Source organism: Dromiciops gliroides, chromosome 1 (assembly GCF_019393635.1).
Source record: "Dromiciops gliroides isolate mDroGli1 chromosome 1, mDroGli1.pri, whole genome shotgun sequence".
Taxonomy (NCBI): Eukaryota; Metazoa; Chordata; class Mammalia; order Microbiotheria; family Microbiotheriidae; genus Dromiciops; species Dromiciops gliroides.
The window spans coordinates 655,923,178-655,938,668 of NC_057861.1; the positions used below are offsets into that span (position 1 = coordinate 655,923,178).

Sequence of the window (15,491 nt, forward strand, 5' to 3'; positions counted from 1 at the left end):
ATGTGTTCTTTTCTTGTCTCTGTTGATTTTACTCAGCATCTCTTCATCTTTTCATACTTCTCTGTGTTCAGCACATTCATTCATTCCTACCACACAGTAATGTTCCAATACATTCATGTATGACAATTTGTTCAGCCATGCTCCAATAGATGGGCATCTTTAATAAATGCATTATCTAAAATCCTAGCTATTAAAAAACCCCACAAAACTAAATCTCAAAATCAAACCAGCCTGGTGTTTGTTGAGTATTTATTTGACCATTATGAACACTAATACAGTTCAGTGATTATCCAAATGTATTTTAAATAAGCATAGTTGTGTATACTCTCTTAAAACCTTTGCTGGAATGAATCCCATTACTATCTGAATACAGCAAGGCATAGAAGAACTGAGGGGTAGAGGGCTACCTTGCCATGGGAGATAATGTGCTTGAATTTGATGTGTTATTTCATTCACAGAGTTCCATTGTTAATGTTGCTTATATTTACTACTTCATAATGTTTTTGAGAACAGGGATTGTCTTTTGCCTTTCTTTATATGCCCAGGTCTTTGCACAGGGTGGAGCACATAGTAGACATTTAATAAATGGTAATTGATTGACATGCATTTTAATTTTCTTTAATTCTCTGAGACTGTTTTGTCTTCCTGATTTTTATTTTTGTTTTCCCCATATGCTGCAGTCTACGTGTAGACAAAGTCACAGAGCTTAAGATGACAAAGTTGGGATTGGAACCCCAGAAGGAGTACTAGGACCCAAGTCTAACATGCTTTCCACTACACCAAACTCTAGGATATTAATATCAGAAGTGGGTATTAGGTCATAGAAATAATAAGTTTAAACTTGGAAGGAACTTTAGAGGTCATCTGGATCATCCCCCTCATTTTTCAGAAAAACTAACTGATGCCCAGATAAGTTCAGTGACTAATTATCCAAGAGTAGATAGCTAGGATAGGAAAGAGTCAGGATTTGACATGTACTTTAGTACAAATCTAGCATACTTTCCACTTCGCCTTGCTCTAAAAGCCATATCAGAATTATTTGTTTAACCTATATATTTTTTGTAATTTAAAAAAACAAAGAAATCCACATTTAAAAGAGTAGAGAACAATTAGCAAATTTATTAATTGACATTCTGTTTGTATTATGATTATGTGGTATTCTTTCAGTATATTCTTTGTTTACTATGTTTAGTACTCTGGCAAGTAATATGAGACTTTTATGAAATTCAAACATGTTTATGGAAACTGAATGAAAGAAAAAGCAATAGAAAATCCTTTCAGAACAGATACTGGCAGGCAAATCCATTTATTAGATCATTAAAATTATGTTAATCCATGCATGTCAGAATTTTCCAGATTTCTCAATCTCCCTTTACTCATCTTTATTGGCTTATATTCATTTACTGGTGGACCTTAACAAGACAAAATGCCTTACATCAGATGAGTTATTATCCTTGATAACAAAGTACAAATAGGATCCTGATCAATGAAATTGTTACTGTTCTTGCCTGTTCAAATATACTATAATATATAGTTTGTAGAAATATAGTGACAAATGTTTTTTAAAACCACAAGCTTTCATTTTATAATGTTGTTGTTTAGACATTCAGTCGTGTTCAACTCTTCATGACCCCACTTGGGGTTTTCTTGGCAAAGATACTGGAGCGGTTTGTCATTCCTTCTCCGGCTCATTTTACAGATGAAGAAACTAAGGCAAACAAAGTTGAGCTTGGCCAGGGTCACACAGCTGGTAAGTGTCTGTGGCCAGATTTGAACTCAGGAAGATGAGTCTTCTTGACTTCAGGCCCAGCACTCTATCCATTGTACCTCCCAGCTGCCCCCATTTTGCAATACCATGCTATTTAGGTAAGTTAATATTTATAAAAAATGTCTCCCACAATTTGCATTACTTTTCTAATAGCTATTTTTAGTAAATTCCTGATGTTAGAAAACATATTTTTGCAATGCTGCTCTCTCCCTCTTACTCCTCCATCTTACTCCTTTCCTTTCTCTCCTCCTATTTTCTCCCCCACACATATGCACTTATGTAACATTCCCTGTCCATCTCAGTGCACAGTGATTTCTCACTACTATAAATTACTATAGCAGTAATCGTTTTCATTAATATGTTATATTCTTTATCTTTTTATTTAACATATTTATAATATTCAACATGTTGAAATAATTTATTAAGTAATTATTGTAACAATTGGAATGACGCCACCTGCTGGAGAGCTACTGTAGGAAAGCTCCACCATGAGGAGAAGGCATCTGAGGGCAAGCCATATGGCTTTTCTTTGGCATCAGGAAGTAATGTTGGCTTATGGGAGGAAGAAGGGGTGAGGCTGGCTCTCTCGCTCTCTTTCGTTAGGACTCTGGTGGAGAGTAGAGCTAAAAATGTGCTCTCCCTATGATATATAGATGAATCTAGGCCTTTTCTCTTTCTTCACCAAATTCTTATTCTCCTTAATAAATGCTTAAAAATCTGGGGGAGCTAGGTGGAGCAGTGGTAGAGCACCGGCCCTGGAATCATGAGTACCTGAGTTCAAATCCGGCCTCAGACACTTAACACTTACTAACTGTGTGACCTTGGGCAAGTCACTTAATCCCAGTTGCCTCGCTTAAAAAAAATGCTTAAAAATCTAAACTCTTGCTAAAGCTTATAATTTATTGCTGATCACTCATTAGATATTTTAGACAGACTAGCTAGAATTTTAGCACCTTACATTATTATGCAAGATTCACCATATTCACATCAAAAGAGATAGATATCTAAGGTATAGTCCCTGTCTTTTATAAGAAGTTACTTTAAGTAAGAGTGATAGAAAATGAACATAGATGAGAATTTTATAAACTGTGATCAGTCAATCAGTAAATATTCATTAATCATGTACTATGGGCTAGGCACTCTGCTAAGTGCTGGGGATACAAAAAGAGGCAAAAGACAGTCCTTACCATCAGATGGAGCAATCTAATAGGAGAGACAGAATGCAAACAAATAGATATATAGGTATATATAAATCAAGGTATATGCAGGATAAATAGGAAATAATTAAAAGGGGAAGAGCACTGGAATTAAGAGACTCTAGGGTATAAGGCCCTAAAATTCTAGCTGTGATATCTAAAAGCTAATGAGTGGTCAACTTAAATTAGAAGCTTTAGCAAGAGTTTAGACCTTAAGTATTTATTAAAGTGCATCAGAAGTTAGTGGAGAGAGAGAGAGAGGAAAAAAGCAAACTTCATCTATCTCTAAGAGAGCCCAGCATCTGTCCTCCTGCCAAGCCCAAGTCAGGAACCGAAAAGGCTCACTCCTCCCAGAAGCCTCCTGTGAAACAGGAAACAGGGCCATCCACACACACACACACACACACACACACACACACACACACACACACACACACACACAGCTCCAAGCTAATTGGTTGGCAGCTCTGATTGACAAGACCCATGGGGTGGCAAATATCACTTCCTGACGCTGATCTGACCTTTGAAACCCCAGAAAGGTCACTTCCGGATGCTAAAGTCACATGGTTTCTTTTCAGGCCAGAGCTCACAATGTCCCTTCTAGCAGGGGGTGTCATTCTAATTCTCACAAGGGAAGGCTTCCTAATAACTCTTATTTTTGTTGCTCTTTTAACTATGCAAAACATTTTCCTCAAAATGATTCAAGGATTATTGTGTCCATTTTACACGGGAAGAAACAGGGACAGAGAGGCAAGGTGACTTGCCAGAAATGGAACAGCTATTAAATAAATGTGACAGTCAGGATGTGAGCTCAGCTCTTCTGACTTTAAGGCAAGTGGTCTCTATACTGCATAGCTGATAACCAGAAAATGAGTGCTATGAGCTCAAATGAGGAAGGATTCATTTCCAGATCTAGGTCGGGTTGGGGGGTGAGGTATCAGAGAGGCTTTTATTTGAAGGAGATGATCTTTGAGTGGAATTTTGTAGGATTGGCAGGATGTGAACTGATGAAAATAGGGAATAATGAACATTCCAGGTATAGGGGACAGAATGAACAAAAGTGTGGCGGTTGGGAAGTGTGGGGCATATTGTGGAAATAGCCATGAATTCAGTTGTGACTGTGACATGAAGGGGTGTACACATAAAAGTGAATAGTGTGAGAAAAGGCTGAGAGGGTTGGTTCAAACCAAATTAGAAAAGGCTTTTAAAGAAAACATTTGGCAAGAGATTCAGGAGTTAGGCTTTTTGCTGGGTGTGTCCCTGTCTATTCTTAGAACCCTTCTGGGCCCACAGCATCTTAGAATCCTAGAATACCAGTTAGAAAGGACCTCAAAAGACATATAAACTGACCCCTACCTGAAAAGGAATGACCAAGACAACATCAGTTAATCAACTGGCATCTACTATGTGTCCATTGTATAGAACTTACTGGGATTGCCATACAAAGTCAGAAATGAAGCAGTCCCTGCCCCCAAGGAGCTTATATTCTGTTTAAAGTCTACCAGGGTTGGAGATACAGTATATGTATGGGGAGAGAACTTAGTACCTCCAGTAGGCAGATTATACCACTTGTAGATGATGTTAGTTGTTCAGAATGTGTGTGTGTGTGTGTATACATACACACACACACACACACACATATATATATACATACACACACATACACAGAATATTCAGAATGCATATATTTCATGTATATGTATCTATATATACATATAGGTTTGCATGTATATACATGCATGTTTGTGTGTGTGTGTGTGTATATATATATATATATATATATATATACACACACACACACACACACACACATACACATCCCAAACATAATCCTCTGTAACTTCTTTCCTTTTTTTTTTCTTTTTTTTTTTTTTGCGGGGCAATTGGGGTTAAGTGACCTGCCCAGGGTCACACAGCCAGTAAGTGTTAAGTGTCTGAGGTCAGATCTGAACTCAGGTACTCCTGAATCCAGGGCTGGTGTTCTATCCACTGCGCCACCTAGCTGCCCCTGTAACTTCTTTCCAATGCTCCTGTAAGGGGTGTGCATGCTTTGTTTTGCCCATGTAGATTATGTGTTCATGCAAGACTGTCTATATATGGTTCTCAGGGAGACATGAGTGTATATGTATATGTATATGTATTATTTTTCCTTAAAATGATAAGAAGCATCTACCTACAACCATCAGAAAGCTGTATGTGTATGTGTATGTGTATGTGTATGTGTATGTGTATGTGTATGTGTATATGTATATGTATATGTATATGTATGCAGTCTCCTTCATCCACCCTTCTTTAAATGAGACTTTGAGTCCTGCCCAGAGGAGAACCAGAACTTGGGGTCAGATGCTGGCCCCTCTTAAGAGAAAATCCACTAGACTAGAATTACATCTATATGCTCCCTGCCATAAATATTCTAGGAGAAATTTTTAGGCTCAAGCTAAGCTCCTGATCGCTCTCTCTTTGATAAAATAATGGGATTTAGCAGATACTCAAAGGCCCACCTGGAGATTAATCTAAACTGATTGGCCCCCACACTCTTAACAGGGAAGGAGCACACAAAGATATATATATATATATATATATCCAAGCATTGATTCCCTTCCCACTAAATGCCAGTTCCACAGAGAGCACATATAGCAAAACCAAGTAAACCCATTTATCTAAGCAAGTAGCAAACCAAAATCAGAGAAAGTTATATAGATGAGAATATATACTAGACAATGCCCAGAGTGAATGAGCTCTGTGATTGGGAGCAAGATTATGAGAAACGGGGAGCAAGTGAGTGAGAAAGGAGAGACAGAGAGATAGTGAGAGAGACAGAGAGACAGTGAGAGATACAGAGAGACACACAGAGACACAAAGACCAACAGACCCAGATATTCCGCAAAGGACAATTCTTCTACGTCTACTGTAGCAAACTGGGGATGTGGACATGATTGGAGTGCTACATTCTCTCTCTAAATGTTGACTTCTTCCCAGAGTCTTTCTCTCACTTTGGGAACCTGAAAAGAATCTGGAACCAGGTATCCTCTCTCTCAAAGCTAGAAACCAGAAATTCAGTATCTCTCTTTTCTCAATCTCTTGACAACTCTGCCTGTCACACAGATACAGAGCGCTGAATAATTCATCTCCACCACTGAAGAGAGTCCCTTGCAAATGCACTTTGAGCTGTGGGTTACACACCTCATTTTGCTTTCTGAAGCCAATCAAAACAAGTCTGAGCCTCCTTCTGTTTGACAGCTCTTCAAATACTCGAAGACAGTTACCCCATCCCTTCTCATTCTTTCCAGGCTGAACATCTCCAGTTGCTTCACTGGATCCTTACACCCCCTTGTTTCTACTGTCCTCTCCATCCTTGGTGTTCTCCTATGAACATAGCCCCCATTTCAATCAGCATTTTTCCCTAAAGTTCAGAATTAAACAAAACTAAACATATGCAGAGGGTCTAGGGAAGATTCATTGAAAGTATTGCTTCTATTTCTCTGGATTCTACGCTTCCAGTAATATAGCACCTTGCCAGTCTGTGGGCTGCCACTAAGAATCCTTTTCCTCTTGGAAACAATAATAGCCTCCAACTACATCAGAAGGTCCTTGGAAGTCTTACATATTACTCTCCCCACAACATCTAACTTAATAGCTAGCATTTAAATGGTGTGTTAGGATTTTCAAAACACTTTACAAATAGTGTCTCATTTTATCCACACAAGGACCTTGGGAGATAGTTGCTAACATTATCCCCATTTTAAAGATAAGGAAACTGAGGCTTAAGGCTTAAGAGGTTTTAAAGACTTGCCCAGGATCACTCAGCTAGTCAGTATCTGAGACAGCATTTGAACTCACTTCTTTCTGGCCTCAGGGCCAGAATTCTATCCACTCTACTATAATTCCAGACACATAATAGCTGATTGGTACATTTTTTAGCTTGATAATTATATTATCCTCTCCTACAACTATCTAGCTTCATTCTTCAGACCCCACAGAAATCAAAGAAGTTGTCAGTGTTTAATTGTTCTAGATTTAATTTTTAACTTCTTATTTTGTAGGGAGTCTGGAATGGAATATTTTATGGAATAAATGGAATATTTAATAGCTTTTACCTTTCATTCTAAATGAAAACTTTTTTTAATGTTACAATCAGACATTACTAAAACATACCCCCAAATTTAATGTGGGACCGGTCAGCCTTTATAAAACCTAGATAATATTTAGTAATAAGCTGTTATAGGTAGGAAATCATCTAGCCCCATTCTCTCATTTCACAGAGGAGGAAACTGAGACCCAGAAAATATAATGACTTACCCACAGTCCCATTGCTAGACCCGGGACTAAAGTCCAAGTCTTCTAACTACAGGTTCACTGTTCTTTCAGTTTCACATAGTAATTTTCTGGAAGCAAATGGGGCTTACTAAGAAAGTTTTGCTTTTTATTTTTAACCCACCAAAACTTTGGAATTTTTTCCTGAGACTTCTACTGGCATTCTCTTCAAGGGCATATAAAATACCTTCGGTGAAATAGACACTTACCAGGGATCAGTTGGAATTTATGATGGACAATAGAAATATAATGCCCAAAAGTCTTTTTCCAACCAGTGGAAACTCCACGGGGAAGTCTTGGCTAGTAAAGGTATTGTGTGGACGAGCACATTTTAATAAATATTCCCCAGAGGCTGCAAAACACATTTCCCATGCATGATCAGATCTTAAAATAAGACAGGCTTTGAGACCTAGTACCTTTCTTCTATTGGGGCTAGAAAGGAAGATCTGTGGAATTCCCCATTGGCTGGCATTACTTAAAAAAACAAGCAGAACTTCAGCCTCATGTAGAATGTCAAGGAGATGAAGAATGGCATAATGCCTGTTCAAAGTTCTGCTGAGTTTGTAGAAGAAATCCATTTTTTTCCCCTATAATCAGAGATGCCACGAAGACAAAAACTGTAGACATAGTGTGTCCCAGGAGGCTTACAATGAAATGAGCTCAGCCTGGGAGGATACAGTTTTAAAAAAGGAAAGAACAATTTCTCCAAATGGTTGACCACAAAGTTATGAGCCATGTTACCTAGAACAAAGGGCCCTCAGTGTCTTTTTTTAAACATAGTTTTTTTAAGTGCTACACAAATATACAAATATTTAAAATGCATTAAAAACACAAGCAGATGCCAAATGAAATAACCGAGCCCAATAAATTATGGCATGGTGAAGTCTGGCACCATCTATACACACGATGCTAACGTTCATCACTCTACTAATTGTAAATACTCCTCGGCAGGGGGAGAACAGCTGGGGGTGGGTCTGAGAAATTGGGCATCTAGAGATTAAAACGGTAATTAGACCCCCTCCTTTCCTAGCACCTTTTACTGAAAGATGACTGCACAGTTCTGCCCCACTTAAATCCAATTCACACACAAGTCAAGATATTATGCTTGTGATGTCCTCGGTCCTCTTCCAGAATAAAGGATGAACAACAGCACTGAAAGATAGCAGCCTGTTTTCTAAGGATATGAGAAAATATCAAGAATATTTAGAAAATTGACATAGTATATTAAGTTTTTCCTTTTGGGGGGGTGGGCAATGAGGGTTAAGTGACTTGCCCAGGGTCATACAGCTAGTGAATGTCAAGTGTTTGAGGTCAGATTTTAACTCAGGTCCTCCTGAATCCAGGGCCTGTGCTTTAACTACTGGGTCATCTAGCTGCCCCAGCATATTAAGTTTTTCAAAGTGCTTTACCCAGCGTATCACACTCAAACTTCACAAAAACCCTGTGAGGCAAATGCTGTGGTTATTACTGTGTCTCTTTTACAGATGAAGAATCTGACTCTTCCACAGTCACACAGTCAGACTCAGGATTAACCCAAGTCTGTCTGACTACAAGTCCAATACTCTGGACTTTCACTTCAACACAACCCTGTAGAGAGTTCAGTAAAAAGCAACTAAGTGCAAGGGAGAATATTCTCAAAATATCTTAAAGGTGACTTTTATGATAATGTTTCACCACTTATAGAGTCCTGTTGCTTTGACCTAGGAGTATTATAATGAGATTTCTGGCCTAATAATATTTATAATAAGATATTTTTAGAATCACTTGCAAGCACATTGTAGGGATGAAGTAGTTAAGTATATGTATGCACACACACACACACACACACACACACACACACATCAGATACACACACAGACATGTGATTTCCTTGGTGAAGGGGATTCCTGATGAGGAATTTCCTTCCACCAGTTGCTGGTTCATATGGTGTTGGAGAGTTGCCAGGGACACTAAAAGCTTATGCTAATGTGTGACAAAGGCAACACCTGAACTGAGGTTTTTCAAAGTTCCAAGGCCGACCTTCTATCCACTCTACCACTCCTTCCTCCTCCTCCTCCTCCTCCTCTTCTTCTTCTTCTTCTTCTTCTTCTTCTTCTTCTTCTTCTTCTTCTTCTTCTTCTTCTTCTTCTTCTCCTTCTCCTTCTCCTTCTCCTTCTCCTTCTCCTTCTCCTTCTCCTTCTCCTTCTCCTTCTCCTTCTCCTTCTCCTTCTCCTTCTCCTTCTCCTTCTCCTTCTCCTTCTCCTTCTCCTTCTCCTTCTCCCCCTCCTCCCCCTCCTCCTCCTCCTCCTCCTCCTTCTTCTTCTTCTTCCTCTTCTTCCTCCTTCTCCTCTTCTTCTTTCATCATCATCATCCTCCTCCTCCTCCCTCACATTTACATAGGAATAAGAGGAAAAGAACCCTATTTAATAGACAAAAGTGTAGAAACTGATCATTCCATTGTCTACAATTTAGGTGAATCTTTGACAAATTTGAGTGTGTATGGATGAGAGTGAGGAAAAGGTCACAAACCTGTAGATCATGGCATAGGAGGGTTTGCTGAAGGAATTAAAAATGCCTATCCTAGAGGAAAAAAAGACTGGGAGAAACACAGTGACTGTCTTCAAACACGTGAGGTGTTTTCATGTGGGAAAAGGGATTAGACATGTTCTGTTTGGCCCCAGAGGGCAGAGGTGGGATCAGTGGATGGAACTTGTAGAGTAGCAGATTTATCTCAGTGTAAGGAAAAACAAGAACAATTCAAGCTGAGTTTCCTATGACTGAATTTGTTTAAGTGAATCCTGAATAACCACTTTTTGGAGATGGTGTTGATCTATGTAGGTATATATTGCACTACTTCCTGTCTGGGGTACCTTACAACTCTGAGATTGCCTGAATCTATGAAATGAAAGAATTAATCTATTTTTAAAATTAGCCAGTTTCCCCCCCCCCCCCAAAAAAAAGTAAAAGGTTTTTTTCCCCCTCAAAAGTTTTCAGTGGAAAATTTGAAATGCCTCAGTCTTGAAATGTGCTTTTATGTAATTCTGAAAATTAGGGACTGTGCTTGATGTGTCCCATTAATAAATACAAAAGTAATAACTCATTAATTTAATAGCATGCATACCCTTTACTGTTTTGAACAATTCCCCAATACGTTAGGCATGTGCTTGTGTGTATTAGAATGAGCTCTGTCCAAAAGAATTTCAAATAAGGTTGCATTTTACTTTTTACTTTTTAAGTGTGGGGGGGGTAGTATACGAATAATAGTCTTTTCCTTTTATTGTCATAATGGGGAAGGAAATCTGGTCATTCTTTTCTATTGAAACTCTGGATCAGGGATTCATAACTTGGTTTTGTGCAATGAAACTCTTGGATAATCTAGCAAAGCCTATGGACCCCTTCTCAAAATAATTTTTAATGTATAAAATACATAATATTACACAAAAGCCAATTATGTTGGAATGCTTTTATCAAATTTTTTTAAAGCACAAGTTCACCACCCCCAAGTTAAGGATCCCCTCCTTTAGAGTTAACTAAACCCCCCACCCCTTCCAGTGACCTTTCAGCAATGATAAAAAAGAGTGCCATCTCTTGAGTCAGTATCCCCATTCTTGACAGAGGTGCCCCACTGAGGGGGGGGGCAGGAAGGGTCCTGGAAAACAAAGCAGGAATTGTGTGGCTGCTCACACTCGGAGGGGAACTTTATATGACCTGTCGTACGTGGGCACCTACTCTGGTTTTGTAGAAGTGAATAATAGGAGGAGCTCCCTACAATCCAGCACCTCTGAACTTAGGGGAAAGGGGAGAGAGGGGATGCCAAGTAGTTATCTTTACAAGCCAAGACATATCTATTGTGGTTTCTAGCCTTGACATTGCCACTGCCATCTGCTTACAATGAAGGCTTTGGGGGCTGGATGCCTCCTTCTAAATGGCTTGCCATTCAGCGCTTTGAAAACTAAGCCTTTGATGTGTTTTATAGGGACAGGGGAACATATATTAAAGTCATTTCAACTACACACACTGAGCTGTACTCCTAGGTCAAGACGCAAGCTGTAATTTCATCTCCAGTTTTCTTGTAGCTTAACTGCTTTAGCTTTCCTGTTGATGATGACATCAGAGGAAATTGATGATAAGTTGCCAGCTTTTTATGATTAAGTATTCATTACTTTTTGTCTTTTATTTCCTTGTTTAATGTGTAATGAACACTGGGGTTTGTGTAAATAAAGAGGCATTACCTGAAAGGTATACGCTGTTAGACCTGAAAGGGACATCGGAGATCATAGTATCCTAGGTTTAACTGGACAAGACCTCAGAGGTCATGGAGTCCAACCTCTTCATTTTACAGGAAACTGAGGCGTGAAGAGGTTAAAAGACTTGCCCAAAGTCACCAACAAGTTGCAATCAGAGGTTACCTAACCCAACCCTCTCATTTTACAAGTGACAAAATCAAGATTCCAGAAGGAGAAACGTCTTTACTAAGGCCACATTAACTCTTTAGTGGGAGAACACAGACTAGAGTTCCCTCTAAGTGGTTTACTAGTCTTTCCTGAAAACCACACTTAGTAACCAGTTCAAATGCAGAGATACCTAAGCAAACCTCTAAACACATCACCTTTTATCTAATCCTTGGTTTTTTAGTAAGGCACTTAGTTTCAAGAGAATATTTGCAAAGCCATGACGTAAGAAGTAGGAAGCTGGAAGGGCAGAGATGAGGAAAAGGAATTGCACAATGAATTCATACTGAGTCAGAGGCTCCGATGTACTTTCCATAAGCTGTTTTCAGCTGAGGTGTAGGATGACTTGCAAATTAGCTTTAGGATGTGGACAGTTTTGCAGGATACTTGTGATTCATTTTGATAAATTCAACCTCCGAATGGTTATAGCCTTTTACTGTTTATGGAAAGAAAACTATCACTTTTAGAGGAGGGAAGCTCTTGGGACTGCAGAGAGGGAGGAAATGACTCTTTGTTTTTTAGGCTGCCAGAAAGAAAAATTGGATTCAGGCAATGAAATTAACTTTCTCAAGCTAATTTTCTATAGGCTAAATATATGACTGGAAGGGAAGAAAAACAATCTGAACTAAAGATAGAGCTCCAAAGTGAATTTTCAATGGGTGTATAACAAGGACATGATTGTTCCATCAGCTTTCATTTTTAAATTAGGCCTTTCTTGGATAACAAGATTTTCTTTTTTCTTTCTTTCTTTTTTTTTCAGGGCAATGAGGGTTAAGTGACTTGCCCAGGGTCACACAGCTAGTAAGTGTCAAGTGTCTGAGGTTGGATTTGAACTCAGGTCCTCCTGAATCCAGGGCCGGTGCTTTATCCATTGCACCACCTAGCTGCCCCCACAAGATTTTCTTTTGAAGAAAGTTTCCCCTCCCATCGAACCCTATTCCTCCATTGACACTTTATTGAAATGGAGTAAATGCATAGCTTTTTTTTTCCATTATGAAAAGTGCACAGGAGAAAAATAAATATGTATAGCACCCGCATGGCTGAACATCAGTCCGAAGAAATTACTTCCAAAAGGTCTGATTGCCTACAAATAATTGTCCTCAGTTTAGCAGAAGTTTAGGTATTTGGATATTAAAATACGGTTTCACTTTCATATTTACAAGTGATTAAACAGAAAGCCAGATAAAAAGATTAAGCTTGTCAGATAACACCAGTAAACATATCATCCCAACTTTACTACCTTTGCCATTTTTTAGGGTTTAGAGTTAAATCAATATAGAGTCACAAGTCTACCAGCTTATTGACAGGAAATTTTTTTCTTCCAATCCAAAAAAATAACATGTCCTCAAAGCATGTAGGACTATCAACTAATATGAAGGCACCAAATGAATAATATCAAATGCTTATATGGCTCAATGACTGACCCCCAAATTGTTGCACACCTAATAAAGAGTCAATAAATGCTTTCTGTGTTCCTTAATGAATATACAAATGAACATAGGCCTTGTTGATGAGTAAGAGATAGTAATTTGGGTTGGGATAAATAAAATTCTTAAAAAGTTTCTGAAAGTAGGTGGTTGTTTGACCTTCATTCTCAAAGAGGACCAGCCCAGATGTCATGACTTGCAATTGATTGGATTTAAGTGAGGGAGGGCAGCTAAGGTTGGCAGTGGCTAGGAGATACAACTTGAATTTCAAAACCAAAACCAAAACCTAGAATCAAGTATTGCCTCTGACACATACTTTACCTGTCACCATTTAACCTCAGTGCCCAAGGCTACTCTTGAAGACTGTTAGAGAGTAGTCAAGGGAGTTTCCACCCTGTGAATTACTTATACCAATAAAGTAATAGGCCCAAGCACCCTCCCTTCACTCCCCTCCCACCAAAAAAAAAATCATTTCAACCGTACATCCAAGAAATTTTGCTTTTGTACACCAACCCAGCCAGGGCATGGTTGTCTCCTTTAATGTTCATCAGGGCAATGAGAGGGAAGGCTTGAATGGCACAGGGAAGCCTTAAGACTTAGTTGTTGGTAGTGGCAATGCCGCAAAATTTAATTGTGTTTGGGGTTGGTTTTGGCAGTGAGAAGTTGGTAGTGGCTTTTACTGTCCCAGTTTGACAGAAAGCCTTCATTTCCAGACCTGACCAGTCTAGCACTTCCTCAAGACATTAAACCCGTTTTTTGGATTGAGAGCAAAATAAGGGCACTTCTTTTGTCATTCTTGTTATATTTGTGCAAAATAAGCAAAAGTCAAATGCAGAACTTGGTGGAAGAAAAATCTTCATTTTCCCCCTTCTTCCCAGACTACCCACAAGGATACCCTGTGGTACAATGGTTGATCGGTCTCTTGAAATGCTCCCCTGACTTCCTACTGGCTCCAGAATGGGCAGTTATTAATTTTCTTTTGTACTTACCCTTTATGATGATATTTATAAAGTTCTGTCAACACATTTTATAAGGAATTGGTGAAACAAAGAAAAATTAGTCCACAGGTCCATCATGGAGTCAGTAGCAAATCAGAGTCTAGTATCCAGAAACCATGATATGCTCCCTTCTACAGCTATACTTGGCTTTAAACAATAAATACATGGTGTCCCAAAAAACGATTCATGCACTTTAATTCTATAAAGACTTTTGGGCGCAGATAGGTGGCACAGTGGATAAAGCACTGGCCCTGGATTCAGGAGGACCTGAGTTCAAATCCGGTGTCAGACACTTGAAACTTACTAGCTGTGAGACTCTGGGCAAGTCACTTAACCCTCATTGCCCCGCAAAAGAAAAAAAAAGAAAGAAAAAAAAGACTTTTGAGACACCCTCTTTGAGTTGAAAGGTTTTATGTTCTCATTTCTGAAATACAACATATGTTTTCTAAATTGGTCATTTAGTAATAATAATAAATAGCACATAGATGCACAGTTCCTGTATAACACATAGTAAGTGCTTAATAAATGCTTTTTCTTTCATTCCCTCATTCATATTTCATTTTAAGGCTACAAAGCAGTCTCATAGCAATCATATGAAAAAAGACAGAGCATTATTATTATTATTGTTATTGCTTAGTTGTTTCTATTTTGTCCAACTCTTCATAGTCTAATTTGGGGTTTTTCTGGCAAAGATACTGGGGTGGTTTGCCATTTTCTTCTCCAGCTTATTTTATAGATGAGGAAACTGAAATAAGGAGAGTTAAGTGACTAGCTCAGGGTCACACAGGTAGTGAGTACCTGAGACCAGATTTGAACTCAGGGAGATGAGCCTTCCTGACTCCAGGCCCAACACTATCTACTGCACCATTTAGCTACCTTAGGAGGGGGAATTATCCTCATTTTATTAATGAGGAAACAGAATTTCAGAGAAGTAAGTCACTGACTCATGGTTAAACAGCTAATAAATGTTGGAGCCAGGACTCAGACACAGGTCTCTTGATTCACTAGATTTGCAATCAGGGGATGTAAGTCGCCATCTTAGCCCCATGACTTACTCAGTAATCTTGGGCAAGTGTTAGCTTATTCACTTGCAAAATGAGGAGGGTTATCTAGATTATCTCAGAGATGCCTTCTTGCTTTAAGACTGCCCACCTATCTCCATATCTATAATATTTCTTGAATCTATTTTTCTTTATGTTACGATATTTTAAGGGGAAAGTTTGATATTTTGGATAACTATCATTAATTTTTGTGCCACATGATAAACGATGTTCTTGATTTGTATGGTAAATTTTGATCTTCATAGATAGGATTCCTTGAAGTTGAAAGTACTCAAAGTATAATTACCTCTTCTAATA

General features: G+C 38.7%; 1 protein-coding gene across 1 annotated transcript in view; it reads left to right on the forward strand.

The window, feature by feature from the left end:
• ADAMTSL1 (ADAMTS like 1) overlaps positions 1-15,491 on the forward strand; it is a 1,070,304-nt gene that overhangs the window by 617,148 nt on the left and 437,665 nt on the right. The window lies entirely within an intron of this gene.